The sequence below is a fragment of the Ips typographus genome, linkage group LG15 (genome assembly GCF_016097725.1).
Source record: "Ips typographus isolate SLU linkage group LG15, UJ_Ityp_2.0, whole genome shotgun sequence".
Lineage (NCBI taxonomy): Eukaryota > Metazoa > Arthropoda > Insecta > Coleoptera > Curculionidae > Ips > Ips typographus.
In genome coordinates, this window is record NC_138436.1 from 4,347,425 (window position 1) to 4,362,169 (window position 14,745).

A 14,745-nucleotide genomic window follows, 5' to 3' on the forward strand; every position below is an offset into this window, starting at 1 on the left:
AAACCATTAACTCGCTGTCTTAAAAAAGATTCCAAAGTAGTACATGACTCAGATTTCATAACATCATTTAATACTTCTAAAAATATTCTTATCAATGCCCCAGTGTTACAGTATCCTGATTTTAACAAGCCGTTTATCTTAACGTCAGATGCTTCGAATGTAGCTCTCGGTGCAGTTTTATCGCAAGGTAATATAGGATCAGACAAACCTATAGCTTTTGCTTCTCGTACTTTAAATGAAAGTGAATCACGTTATAGTACTATCGAAAAAGAATTATTAGCCATAGTATGGGCATGTAAATACTTTAGACCGTATCTATTTGGTAGAAAATTTACAATTTATACAGACCATAGACCATTGGTATGGTTGTTCAGATTAAAAGAACCAAACAGTAAATTAGTTAGATGGAGATTAAAGCTGGAAGAATTCGATTATGATATAGTGTATAAACAAGGCAAACTAAATGTGAATGCAGATGCATTATCGCGAATTCAGTTAAATGCTTTAGAAAATGAATCACTTTTTAATAATCCAGGTGATATTGATGAAGATCAACAAGAAGTTCTTGAATATTTACAAAAAATAGGCGCTAATCTTGACTCCAGTGAAACTACCACTACTCAAGATATTCCAATTGAAGACCCAGTAATAACATCATTACGAGAATATACAGAACAGGCTTTATCTCATTTAAATGATGATACTTCAGAACAATCAAAAGTTCGAATAATATCGGACATACAAATTAAACCACCTAATATAAATGAAAATGATGATAATACTCAACATTCTAATATCAACGAAACTACCAATGACGGAATTAAAATTCTTGATGAAATGATAAATAATAAAACCAATCAAATTTTAGTTTTTCCAAATGCACATCCTAAAATTGATGTTAAGCAAGAAAATTATCAACATCACAAAATCTTAACGGTAAAAATTCCAAGAATTAACAATGAAGAATTAATCTTGCAATTCTTAAAAGACTATACCATTCATAACAAAACGTATTGCATATATTTTCATACAGCTGATTTCTATTTGAAATTTAATGAAATATATTTAAAACATTTTTCTGAAAAAGGACCCAAACTAATACGATGTACCAAACTGGTCAATACGATAACAGACCCTGAAGAACAAATTTTGTTAGTAAAAAACCACCATGAAGGAAAAGTTAATCATAGAGGTATTAACGAAACGATCGAACGATTAAAACGAAATTATTATTGGATTAATATGAAGGCTACAATATCCCAATTTATTAACTCTTGTGATATTTGTCAACGTGCTAAATATGCAAGGAAAAATCCATATTCTCCTTTAATGATTACGGAAACTGCCTCTAAACCATTTCAAATTGTTCATATTGATGTATTCTTTTACAATAATAAAATCTACTTGACTCTAGTAGATTCATTCTCAAAGTATGCCTCAGCTCTAGAAATACCTAGCAAAAATGCTATCAGCATTAGTAATGCATTAATAAAATATTTTTCGTTTTGCGGAATACCAGAGAAAATAATTATTGATAATGGTACAGAATTCAATAATGACTTAGTCAAAGAAATTTTGAATTTACATAAAATCAAAATTCATTTCACAACACCTCTTCATCACGAATCTGACAGTGTTGTAGAACGATTTCACTCTACTGTCATTGAACACTTAAGACTTTTAAAGGAATCCTTTCCAAATGATACTGACAATTTAATGACATATGCGATAATAGCGTATAATAGTTCCATACACAGTGCAACTAATTATACCCCATTCGAACTAATACATGGTCATACAAATGCTCGCGACCCTAATGATATATTCATTCTTAAAGAGTTTTATAATGACTACGCAGAAACTCATAAGAAAAAATTAGAACTAATCTATGATAAAGTAAAGCAAACTCTTGAAAATAAAAAGGAAAAGATAGTTCAAAAGTTTAATACTAATGGCGATGAAAATAATGACTTTAAAATCGGACAAACCGTATTTAAACAAAACCCTCAAACTCGTTCAAAGAAAAGTAATAAGTTTATTGGCCCATATACTATAACTGAAAAACTAGAAAGAAATCGCGTTGAAATAACTAGTAAAAACAATCCAAATAAAAAAGAAATAATTCATATTCAGGAATTAAAACAACCTCCTCGTTTTTCAGAATCTTCAACGTCGTCTTCGCGGAAATAAATTCCCCCAGATTCTATGATATGAAAGATAATCCGGGATTACTACCGCTAAAACTCGGAAATGCTCAAAATGCTATTGACTCATGGAGTTTCGTACAAATATTTGATATAACTAGTCTAATTGAGAACTTTTACAACTTACAAGGACAATATGTACGTATAAAAAACGCTTTTGAAAATAATACACAAATAACTGATAGTTATAAAAAAGCGTTTATCAACTCTTATAACATAGCAACATTTCTACAAAATCGGATTTTAGAACAAATCAATCAGTTAAATCCAATTGTCAACAATAGAAAGAAAAGAGGACTAATAAATGCTATAGGGTCAATTATAAAAACTATTACAGGCAATCTTGATCAAGAAGATGCAGAAAAGTATGAGAAAGCGATAGAAAAACTATCTACCAATCAATCAAGGTTGAAAACGTCGGTAAAAGATCAAATAACGCTGTTCCAAAAAGCAATTGATGTATTTAAAGCAAGTATGCAGAATTTAACACAAAATCAATTACTGTTAAAATCAAGAATAGATCATATTGAAGACGTTTTCTATGCATTGGAAGCCCAAGCTATCGGAACTTACTACTTTTTCTACACAGAAATGGTAATCTCTCAATTAACTACTGAATTTCAAGCTATCTATGATATATTTGAAAGAATTGAAACTGCAATTACATTTTCAAAGATGAATATTCTACATAATTCAATAATTCAACCAAATGAATTATTAAATGAAATTCAGTATATCTCTAAATACTTAACTACCACAAAACTTCCATTTGAACCAAACAAGGTTAATATCTTAATGTTTGAAAAAATATCAAGAATCAAGAGTTACAGTAGTGAAAACAAAATAATATTTATTATCGAAATACCTACTGTAGAAAGTCAAATGTACAATTTCTATCATCTGTATCCGATGCCGGTAATGAAGGATAATTCTTATCAATTAATAATACCAAAATCTAAATATCTAATGATAAATGAGCAAAACCACTTTTTCTCTAACGAAAATTGTTTCGAAATAATTCCTGAAGAATTTATCTGCCATGAAGCTATCACTGTAAAATCACAGGAAAAATCACCATGTGAAGTTCAATTATTGAAAATGATGACTAATGTGTCTAATTGCCAACCAATTCCTGTGGAAATAACTGATATAAAAATACAAAAAGTGGAGCTGAACAAATGGATCATTGTAAGCCCGGATCATACAGTAGCAGTACAGAAATGTGGAAAAACCAGTGAGAACATCCCTCTCAAAGGAAGTTATTTAGTGGAATTGAACCCGGACTGTGTAGTGAAAATCAAAGACTTTCTCTTACAAAATCTCAAAAAAAATAAAAACAAATTTAAACAAATGACTCTACCAAGTATAGACTATAGTAAACCCAATTATAATCTTGCTTCAAAATTTAGTGCATTCAAACTAGACGATGTTAACCTTAATGAACTTCTACCAATTAAAGAAGCCCTAGAAGCAAAGAAGCAAGAAATGGACAAAATCGAAGATACTTCAATAGTATTTAACTCTATTGATGGCTGGACCATACTTATATATGTTATACTAATTTTAATTTTACTTTTTGTCATATATAGGTTTCTGAAAAGCAAATATTATGCCCCTAAGAAACAAAAGGAAACCTCGGAAGAAGTGATCATGATGGCCAGTCATTCTAAGCAACAAAATTCTGAAGTTAACCCCAGAATTTTACGCTAAGGGTGGAGGAGTTATGGAGGGCCAATATACCCTTTTTAATGTTAAAGCTCTGACACCTTAACCGCTGACAAATATGAGAAGTTCGACGCAAGCACTCTTGGTCGCACTTCCCAAGCTTTAGTTGATAAGGTTTAGTATAAGTAACAGTGTACCCTAATTTTAAGTGTCTTTATTAATCCAACTTTGTATCGCACAAGTAGTTGTTAGTAAAGTCCGCTCTTCATATTTGATTGTCGTTTTTTTTAAAAGGTTTTTAGTCGGTCGAAGAATAAAATTCCCGAAGCAGATTTTTCTCCTGAATGCGCTAACGTTTTGTTTGGGAGAACTTTCCAAAAAAAGCCCACTTTCATCAGCATTATACACTTGGTGAGAATTCAGGTTTTTTTCTTTCATTATACGTGCCAAGTTTTCCACAAATGGCAAGACTGTATCGTAGTCGCTTGAAAGTGATTCTCCACAAACTGTTAACTGGCGAATACCAAATCTTGTCTTCAATTTATCAAGCCATCCCGAGCTTGCCTTAAAATCATCTTTTTTGTTATTTCTTTGTAGAAAAACTTAGCTTTCTCACGTAGAAGTTTCCCAGAAATTGAGGAATAATCGAATGAGGAAAAAACTAAAAATTTGTTCTGCCGTGAATTTTTTTGTCTAACGAACTTGACCTTCACTTTGAGCTATAGGACACACAAGAAACAAACCCAATTAGGAAATTTATAACGATCATACATATTATATCTTACCTTTTGTTCTTTCCTGACAAAACCATGTAAATAAAGCCTTTTCGACCTTAGGATTTGAACTGAGTTTCAATGTTTTTCTGGTGGAAGGACCGACATTAGTTTCATGGAGAAATGCCACTATTTTGTCTTTGTTTTTTTTATACCTGCTACTGTAGCTTTCCCAATCCCATGCTTTAAAGTAATGCTTGAATAACTGAGGCCGGCATCTATATCTTTTATAACTTGGATTTTTTGTTTTAACCAGGGTTACGTGTTTTCTTTTTAACATCTTTTTACTTTCCAAGTTGCTATGTTGTAAAAAAATCACTCTCGACGAACTTTCTAACGAATAGCAAGGAAATTTCTTTGCTATTATATCTCTTCTCTATCGTAAAACACGGCACTCTCTATGTTTCGATAGGCGAAGATCGGCACTTAACGTAGCTATTCGGGATGTGCAAAATAGAAAGACCAAATAAGGTCTTGCTATGATTTTATTGATTTTATCTCTTTTTGGGGCATGAAGTTTTACATATGTCTATCTTTCTTTTCCGTTGTCTTTTCCCTAGACGTAAAAGTGTGGTTAAAGTACCCATCTTAATAATAAATGTTGTGAGTTGTGCCCTATATAGGCTATATTGATTTATTGATTGTGTTTAGAATTTGTTGTTTTATTTACTAGTTTTTGTGTGGTTTTTGTTTTAGAGTTTTGGTTAAGTTTGATCCGTACTGAATTTTATCAAAGTGAATAAACTTTTTCAAAATGGGTAAGTAGATAACATCACTTAAAATTATTAAATTAATATCTCTTTACATTGCACTAACTCATTGCAGAGGACCAAACTAGACAAAGGGAATTTAAAACGTCTCCAGAACAATGAAAGATAATAGTAGGATATCTAGAAGAATATCCCATTCTATTAAAAAACAAATTTCAATCTTCAGATGGTGATTATGAGAAACACCAAAAATTGTGGGAAAACCTTGCAATCCACTTAAATTCAATGGGGAATAAGAACTGTCTCCAAATGGCAAGCTGTAAGTCCAATATTTAATAGGGAATAAAGAGTGATTAACCGAATATAAAATATAATTTTCTCCAGGCAGTTGGAAGATGGAAATCAAAAACTAAGGCCAAAGCCAGTGCCATAAGACTGGACTCTCAAAGAACTGGAGGAGGTCCAGCTATTGCCCCACCTCTAAATGCAACGGAGGAACGGTTAATGAACCTTCTGGGGTACAAGTCCATCACCGGGGACATGAATAAAGAATTAGGCATTGTGAGTATTATATAGTATTTTTATATAAGCATGATTTAAAAAATTGCAATGTTTACATAAAAAATCAATATCTTAGTCAACATACACTATTTTGCCAATGGCCCCAGTAGCAGTGGTAGAAACCATAGATGAAGCTAGTGGCCTCATCAAAGGTCTGATGAAATATTACCCCCCCTGGTACCTCTGACTCCAAAAGTAGCAAAAAGGGGTTCTGAGAAAAGTACAACAGGTGCTCCCCCAAGAAAAAAAATTCGAACTACTGGTGAAAAAACTAGAAGATTTGTTAATATGAATCGAATGCACGCAGAGCTCATGGAAAAATTGAGCAGTATTGATAAGAATGTGGGTACAATGGCAAGTGTCCTAGTACAATTTTGTGACTTTAGAATTTACCTTTTTTAGTTTTTGATCATTAATTGTTAGGGCTACTCAGGTTTTTTCTTTTATTGTTGAATGATCTCTATGTATGTGTATCAGATAAACTAGTGGTCATATTTGAGGACAATCAGTCAACAATTAACATTGCTAATAACCCTGAAAATAACAGGATGACAGTGGCGGATACGGCCACCGGGACACCGGGCATTTGCCCGGTGGGCCGGTCACAATTTGACTCGAATGGGCCGATCAACGATTTGAACTTTGTTCTGCAATGGTAGCCCAAAAACGCAAAAAAAAAACTTTAATCCGTATGTACAAAAATTAAACTCTTAGAAGTGGAGAAATCTCTCGCTGGGATAAATAAAAGGGCTAAACTGATTAAAGTCGCATCATTTCTATTGGGACTATTTGGAGCGTACCGCCGGCGCTGTTAAAAAAACGCCGAAATTCGCAATATTACAGAACTTATAAAAGACGCCGACAAAAAGCGGCGTAAAAGGTGCCAGCACGCGCGGCATTATCAAATAGTCAAATGCGAGCACAATACTTACTCTGAAGCCAAAAATAACTGTGTGATTTTAGAGAATAAAAAGGGGTTTTGTTTTTAGTGTTTTCAGTAGTTCTTTATAAGTCGTCCCGAGTCGTCGTGAGTCGTGACATAATTACATACTCGTAACAGTGCTATATGGTTTGAAAATTAAAAGACCTACGTTCAAAAGTTTTTATGCAGGAAATTAAAATGATGTTAGAATACAGGGTGTCCCACGACGAAAGACCTCGATTGATATTGGAAAAAGTATAAATAGGAGAGTTTTGAAAATTTGGTAGGATACTGATGTGGGCATGCCCAATCCAACTAAAATATTTTCAAGATGGTTGCACTTCCGCTTATACCGGAAGTCGATCACAACTTTCTTATTTTAAATAGAACACCCTATATATTATTACATATTTGGATTCCTCACAAAATTCTGACCAACTTTTGTATAGAATGCCATATGCCTATCTCTAGCCGTTTTCGAAATATTTGGTGTTTTTCCAAAAAAGTGACAGTTGCAACGCTCAACATATTTTTGTACTATGCTAAAACCGTATTTCATTTTGCAATGAAACTTTGGGTTATTGTAAATAAAGGATCGTTTTATTAAACTGAGGGTGCGTAACGACTCATTTGTATACAGGGTCGTCAAAAAAAAATCATAAACTTGCCACTAAAAAAAATGAAAAATCTCAAGTTTTTTAAATGGAAACCCCCATTTTTTATGACGGAATCATTTTGAGCATTAAAAATTACTATAAGTTTCAATTTACTTGCCTATACCTAAATCCAACCCATTTCGTTTTATTTGAGAATAAACATTTTTTTATTAGGCTGCATGCTCGGCTGCATGGTTGGAATTAGCTGGTCCTCTAGTTGGCCATGCTTTTGACACACGGTGATATTGGAGACCTGCAGGGCATGTTAATAACACTAGTTTTGAGTGTTTTGACAACTGCAAATATGCCGTCGCGGTTACGTTATTCAAACCAAGATTACTTAAATCTGTTTATTATTTACGGAAAATGTGATAAAGTTGTGAGTAGAACATGTGAGGTATTTGCCGCTCGTTATCCAGAAAAACCAAAGCCATCACGAAAAGCTGTCAAGCAAATAATTGAAAATTTTAAGAATACGGGATCTGTGAAGATTGTAACGCCGCCTTTACGTACCGGTCCAGGTACGGTTTTTGCCACACCTAGGGGTAGGTGCTTTGAAACTCGGGCGCCACCTTAGTTTTATTTGAAGAAGCGTAACTAAGGAACTCGCTTCGTATACCTGGGGAGCTTTTACACAGTCGAAGACAGAGTTCACGTTTATCTGTGAGTGGATGAAGGGAGTGGGACAAAAATAAGGAAACACAGGGTAGTCAGCAAAATTAAACAAGTCGTGTTAACCATGAAAAATAACAAACATTCATATCCTTACTTAAAACTCTAGCACAAATGAACAAACAGAGAACAACACAGCCTCGTGTTCATATTAATAAACGGTACAGTCGGACCTGGAGATCCCAACTAAATTAATACGGTAACTTTGAAACGGAAAACAAGGGGACAACACAACCTAGTGGTCAGAACGGGGAACGGTACGGAGAACTAGGACGGTTTCGAAACGGTAAACAGACGGTTACGGTATGCATGACAGATTCGGACGGTATGAAAACTGTGCTCTGGGGGTACAGACGGGGTCAGAGAATCAGTAACAGCTTTCAAACGGTCAGCCCTCGGAGTTAACCAGTTGGGGGCTAAAAACGGCCGGAGCTGACAGTCCGAAGGAAACGGTTCGGAAATACCTGGGTGGGATCAGGTCTGGTTACAGGATTTCGGAGCCATAGCCTTCGAAGTTAACCGGCAGTGTTATAACATCCAGTACCGGCGGTCCGAAGGAAACGGTTCGGAAATACCTAGGCGATAGTGAGATTGTAGCCTCCGGAGTTGACCAGCAGTGTTATAACATCCGGTACTGGCAGTCCAGAGGAAACAACTCAAATCGCCGAGAGGTTTTCGGAGTCGTGGCCCTCGAAGTTAACCAGCAGTGTTATAACATCCTGTACTGGCGGTCCGAAGGAAACGATTCCGAAATACCTACACCTTCAAGCTTGCCCCCAGGAACAATAAGATTTACCGTTCAGCTGGCTGAAGCGTCGGTCGGTAGTGGTCCGGGATGAACCGAACTCCCAGATGAACTCATCAATGTAGCGCGCGGCGCTTTACCTGGTTACCAGCTCGCGAGTCGCGACGGCGTGATGTTGCTTCGTTTACGCTACCGCGGCTGCGCGCTGAACCTTTATCAATCGCGACGGTGCGTTCACCATTCTGTCGCGAAGACGCATTGTACCTTAAGCGTGTGAGGCTGCGCATTGTTTTCTTAAATCTAATACTACATATTAACAAAAAAGTTAGTAACTTCGTTACAAGATAAAAGCTATTAAAACAAAACCAATCCTTAATAATACCAATGTAGAAATTTCAATTTTGGGCTATTTTGTTGCAAATCCAACTTTGTCAATAAGACAAGTTTCCGTAGAATCAGGCATATCCAAAAGCTCAATTCAGAGGATCCTGAAGAAACATAAAGTTCACCCTTTTTCATTTAAATTAGTGCAACACTTAAAAGAGGTTAAATTTCCGAAGAGAGTTGTTTTTAGTGAGTTTTTGCTGACTAGTCACTATGGAGATGAATTGTTTTTGAATAATATTATTTGGAGCGACGAGGCCAAATTCACTAAAAATGGAATGTTCAATAGACATAATTCACACTACTGGTGTGACATAAATCCACACGTAATTGGAGAGAGAAATTTTCAAGAAATCTGGAGTTTTAATGTTTATTGTGCTGTGAGGAATGACCAAATTGTTATGATACGTTTTTATGAACAAAATTTAAACGGTATATCGACGATGTTAAACGACAAATTGTGAAGTTCTGAAACTTAATTTAATGCTATGTTTTTATTGTAGGTGATCGATATCTAGCTATAATTCAAGATTTAGAAAGGGAATACTTGGATAATTTACCTCTAGCCGACAGAAGACGGGTAATTTATCAGCATGATGGCGCACCTCCTCATAATGGTCATATTGTCAATAATTTTCTACAAGCTACGTTTGACGACCGGTGGATTGCTAACGGACCGTTTCAATGGCCACCCCGCTCACCAGACATGTCAGTTTTAGATTATTTTGTATGGGGGGCAAATACAGATGAAGTTTACAATCTTCCTTTAACAACAAAGGAAAATTGTATTGAAAGAGTGAGAAACGCGTTTCGTGGTTTAAGCCCAAACGCAATAAGAACAGCAACCCATGAGCAGCTGATCCTAAGGTGCGCAAAGTGTCACGAAGCTGAAGGTCGAAATTTCGAACATTTGTTAAATTAATTATTAATATAAGTACAAAAATATGTTGAGCAATGCAACTATAACTTTTTTGGAAAAACATCAAATATTTCGAAAGCGGCTAGGGATAGGAATAGGGCATTCTATACAAAAGTTGGTCAGAATTTTGTGAGGAATCCAAATATGTAATAATATATAGGGTGTTCTATTTAAAATAAGAAAGTTGTTATCGACTTCCGGTATAAGCGGAAGTGCAACCATCTTGAAAATATTTTAGTTGGATTGGGCATGCCCACATCAGTATCCTACCAAATTTTCAAAACTCTCCTATTTATACTTTTTCCAATATCAATCGAGGTCTTTCGTCGTGGGACACCCTGTATATATAACCATAATATGTAGAATACATATTAACTCAAGGTTGAACAATGCAGTTTACTAAAGTGTATAATTACACTGGTCGACAAAAAAAATATTTTTTTTTGTAACAAAAAGCTGAATAGCATAGAATGGTAAAATGGACCAATATGAATTGAAAACAGCAAAAAAAAAACTTGTAGCACGTAAGGTTTTCTTGTTGCGTTAAACAAACCACAAGCGTAGAACGGTATTATAATGCATATGTTATTTATCACAAAATATATTTTACAAGTAATTTAAATCTCTATAGCGACTGTATCTACTTAATAATAAGTTGAAATCTAATAACAATACAAATATTCAAAAAAGTTATTTGAAACACACCAAATAGTTCTATTTTTTTCTTTTGTGTGGGGTGACGTCTTCTCTCTTCAAAAACCAGCAATAGTCACCCATCATGGCTTCATCCCATCGTCCTTAGTACCTTGTTTCCATTGTCCTGATGTCCTGATGGAACCTTTCACCTTGCTCGTCGCTAACAGCGCCCAAATTCTCCGGAAAAAATGATAGACGGGAATGAAGAAAGTGAATTTTTAAAGACATTCGACAGCCAAGCAAATTGTAAGATTCCAAAAGTTCCTCAACTATTTGTTCATAATTTTGATCCTTATTGTTACCTAAAAATCCCTTCACCACTCTTACAAATGAGTTCCACGCTCTCAATTCTTCTAAGGTGAGATTTTCCGTGAAATGAACATCTCCCATCAATTTTCTAGTTTGCGGTCCAATAAAAATACCTTCTTTTAATTTGGCGTCACTTAACTGAGGAAACACTTGTCTCAGGTACTTAAATCCTTTACCATCTTTATTCATAGCCTTCACAAAGTTTTTTATCAGTCCGAGTTTTATATGAAGAGGAGGCAAAAGAAGTCGTATATGCATATAAACTCCTTTTGGAAGAACGCTCTTTTGTATATAATACTAAAAATATTTAAAAAAAAAACAGTAACTACATATGAATTTACGAATATTTCCTCTTGGTAAATAAGTAATATCCGTTGTGTTAATCCCAAAAAAGCAATTCTTTTGTACAGTTTCATTTTGGCAGTTACGACTTTGTAATTCTAGATGAACGCGTTGTGCCGACTCTGCCGAACACGCCTACCGTCGTATTTTAAGCCGCGCCTAAGTTAAGTTTGATTCAGGCTGTCATTTTTTCACCTGTATTGTCACAGTGTGAACCACCCTTAACTTAATCTTGGCTTAAAGTATGACTGTGCAAATGGGGGTTCGTCATATTTGCTCTGCTCCTTCATGCGGGGCTTCAACTCAAACACGGCTATTACTGGCCAACATCAAAAGGTTTAATGAAGCTATTGAAAAAAGTGGACGTTCTAGGACTTTATGGGAATTTTTTCTATTACTAGAAAGGCATAAAAAAAAGCATTGTGAAATTAATGGTCTGACTGGTGTTACAAAAATTGTGTCGGCCAGTGTTATTAATTATTGTGTTCAACATAACAATAATAAAAACTGCAATGCTTGGATGTTAATTTAAGTAAAATCAGTATACCTACTGACTTTAAAACGTGGTTTTTTATCCACTGTTCTAATGTAAGTAGTTGAACCCATTGCACAGTATTTCACTCTTCAACTATGTTGCAATCTTCTTAGTGGGTAATTTGTCTCTCGCTTAGGTAAATTTTTCCATAAAAGTTGTGTTTTTTCATCCACATGAAACAGTAGTAAAGTATTCAGCATATAGAGGATACAGATCTTTAAAATAGGCCCAATTTCTTGCTTGAACCACCCTAAAAAATGTCAGACTATAAAAGTTTGTAGTAATTATGCACCAACATGGTTTATTAAGGTTAGTTATGAAATTGCTATTGCAATCTTACCTGGGCCAGCAGGCATTGTATCCATTATGACCATTGAAAATAAACATTTACTTGATTTTAGTGTATAATCTTCACCGATTATTAGATTATTATTGTAATAAAAATACAATTATTGCATGTTAATTTTTTGACACATCAAAACAAAAACAAAATCAAAGTGACCAGTTGGCATTTGACATCACAACAGATCCAAGATGGCCGATCAGCGGAACTTGTCTACGTAAAGTCATCAGCCGGGTGACGTCACAGTGGATGCTCGGGGGCACAATATGCCCTATAACCGAAAGAATTACTGGCGTGGTCTGTGGTTATGTATTACTCTTTGATTCTCTCTCTACATTAAAGTAGTCCATCTTCACAGAGTGGAGACATTACTTTCCTTTTGAGATAGGTAAGTTCGAATAATCAAAATATCTAAAAATTTAGATTCATTACTTATTGTTTAAAAAAAACATGGCAGCAGCACAAAGATGTTTTCTTTACAATCATAGTACTTGATAGATGTTGTTTCATACAAGTGGTTTGTAGAACTAGTACAACAGGTGTCCAAGAGCACCCTGGACATAGGAGATTAACATGGGAAAATGGTTTTGATTTTTTTCCGGATAAACAGGTCATTGTTGCTGATACGGTTGCTCGGCAACTGCTTTAAGCTGGATTTATAAACTCTGTTGTTCCCGTTGCTCGTAATTCGTTGTTCGTGATTGGCGCTGTTCCGAAAATAACACATAGGGATTCGCACGCATACATTTATAAACCTCGGTTATCGCGTTGCTCGTAGTTTCCATTGTTGCTGGCCGTTATTCTCTGTTGTTCCCATTTAACCAAATTTTATTTCTGTTGCTCGTGATTCGCGATTCAACCAATGAGAGTGCTTAAACAGATCAGATGATATTGACATTTCTAACGTCAACACAAAATTATTAAAAGGCACGTTCCAGTCATTCGAGCGTTTTCTTGGCTTGGCTTCGTTATCTGTGCGTTTTTTTGTTGTGTTGCGTCGTTTTGTGTTGTGTTTGAGATGGACATGGAGGAATCGCAAGGAGAAAGTGAAGTAGGAGTAGGGTTGTCTGTAGATACGGAGGAACTGCTTATAGACCTGATTCAAAACTATGAATACCTGTACAACTTGGCCCACAAGGACTACAAAAATAATATAAAAAAGGACTACCTTAAAAATATCAGGTATCTTGTTTGAGATGCGTTTTTATTATCCAATTATTACCATAATACCGTTATTTTTTTAGTAAAAGACTGCCAAAAGATGTGGAAGACTCTACGAAACAAGTTTACCCGCGAGAAACGCGAAGGGCCTAAGTCGGGAGCTTCGGCAGAAGTGAGGTGGCCATTATATAAAAAAATTATGTTTTTTGAAAAGTGCCACCGACCAAGAAAGTAAGTTTAGATAATGATGTTGCATGATTCCATGAAGTACATGGCACTACATGGGTATGTCATTCAAACAGAACTTATACGACTACTTCACTCCCAACTACGTCAATGACAAGACCGCTTTCGGCAGCGTCATCAATTGCCTCAGTATCGTCGCCAGGGTCCATATGGGACACTATGGAGGTGCTGTTGTCGCTTGAGGCTTCCACTAGCAAACATTTAGAAGAAGAGACAGTTACAACACATGATCCAATAATAGATCCTGTAGAAACACCACGATGTGGTAATAAATGATTAGTATTTTTTAAATATTTTCGACGACGACTTTGATCTGTCCCCTTTTTCAGAAAAAAAAAAAGGAAAAAATCTAGTCAACAACCCATTGTTGAGGCCACAGAGTTGCTCTCCGTTGCCTGAACTATATCGGAGCAGATGAAGGTTCCGCACAGCGAGAATAAATCATGTACTGACTACATCTGCGCTGTTTTGAATAATTTGCCACCAGAAGTTGCAAAAGAAAAAAGGAAAAAACTCTTAATGATTTTGTATGAAGACTAGAATAAGTTAGTTTAAGTTTTTTAGTCAAAAATTATTAACAGCTTAGTTATGAAACTGTCTATATAGTATTTATTTCACAAAGTATTGTAAAGTCAAACCCAAACGGATATATAATAATGGTTATTTTCAACCTCAATGTTTTTTTAGGAACTTCACAAGTTAACCAAAATATAGAAGTCATAGATGTAGAAGTTTCCAACACTCAAATTATGGACAAATTAATTAGCATTGAGAACACATTAAAATTCGTATTAATGCGTTTAAACGCATTAGAAATTTCGAATAAGTAGGTTCCAGAAAATAACATGGAGTTGTCGCTGCCAATAAAACTACAGGTATCTTCAATAACTCTCCTTTTAGAA

General features: G+C 35.1%; 2 long non-coding RNA genes across 2 annotated transcripts; one reads left to right on the plus strand and one right to left on the minus strand.

Annotated features, from left to right (window-relative positions):
- The first annotated feature begins 4,338 nt into the window (after positions 1 to 4,338).
- Positions 4,339 to 5,885, plus strand: LOC145738293 (uncharacterized). The gene is made up of 3 exons (XR_014180688.1): positions 4,339 to 5,400; positions 5,468 to 5,671; positions 5,737 to 5,885. It is a non-coding gene; the product is annotated as an uncharacterized LOC145738293 (long non-coding RNA).
- A 4,882-nt stretch (positions 5,886 to 10,767) lies between these two features.
- LOC145738289 (uncharacterized) lies at positions 10,768 to 14,745 on the minus strand. Its single transcript, XR_014180685.1, has 2 exons — positions 12,434 to 14,745; positions 10,768 to 12,343 (listed from the first exon to the last, which is right to left on the minus strand). It is a non-coding gene; the product is annotated as an uncharacterized LOC145738289 (long non-coding RNA).